The sequence below is a fragment of the Lytechinus pictus genome, chromosome 14, assembly GCF_037042905.1.
Source record: "Lytechinus pictus isolate F3 Inbred chromosome 14, Lp3.0, whole genome shotgun sequence".
Taxonomy (NCBI): domain Eukaryota; kingdom Metazoa; phylum Echinodermata; class Echinoidea; order Temnopleuroida; family Toxopneustidae; genus Lytechinus; species Lytechinus pictus.
Window position 1 is genome coordinate 6,940,537 of NC_087258.1, and position 1,082 is coordinate 6,941,618.

Below are 1,082 nucleotides of genomic sequence, written 5' to 3' on the forward strand. Positions count from 1 at the left end.
CATTTCCAATGAAAAGAATATTTATTTAAAAAAAAAACGGTCTCTCTAGAAAATAAGCACATCACCAAGAGGGGGCACTAAGTTTGATAAAAGAAAAAAAAAATCAAATTTTCATCAAATAACTAAATGAAAAGTGATACAACAGTCTCTTCACGTTTGTAAGATTGAAATATAACATTCTAATATAAATCACATTATTGAACCATGGAGCTATTAAACGGTGTTGATAGCTCCATGATTGAACCCTTACCAAAGTTTTCTTTATACCTTTTAATCTCATGTCAACAGATGGCGCTATTCCATTTCCAAGCCGGTGTCACTAATTTTGCTTGGCAAGAATTGGTAATGATGGAAATTTTACTGAGTAAATACAAATATCAAAAAATGAAATTAGAATCCTTTACAATGAAGTTTAACTGGTTTAACTGACTTGAAAAGCTGAGATTCAGACTTTCTTGACGTGGATATACAGCTAAACTTGCATAAGTGAAAGTTGATCTTCCACAAGTTGAATACCTTATGGATACTTGCCCAAGTCAAAGCAATTATTTGGACCAGATTATGCAAACACATGTATAATACAGGGGCCGCGGAACGGTTTTCAAAGTGGGGGGGCTGACCATGCTAAAAATCACAATCGTATGGTCATTTATACGTTTTTGTACACGGTTTTGGAAAAAAGTGGGGGGGTTGAAGCCCCCCCAGCCCCCCCCCCCCCCCCCCGGTTTCGCGGCCCCTGTAATAGGCCTATATACTTCTTCTTCGTCAAAGGGATTCAGTGGTCCCAAAAGAATCGACTCGGGCAAAGTTACTTGTAATGAAAATGTGCTGAATAATAATTTGAGAATAACAATAAAGAATATTTATATTGGCTGATAATAATATCCACGTATGTAATTTGTATGTTCACTTTGATATCTATTTTCATTTTTATGTTAAGAAGACAATACATGTATTTTGCATTCTATTCGTTTACAAGACAACACCAAATCATTCTCATCATCATACCATGATTTTGCTAACAATATTAGGAACTGTACCAAGAGGCCCAAATAAATGAATACAAACAATATTTTGATATT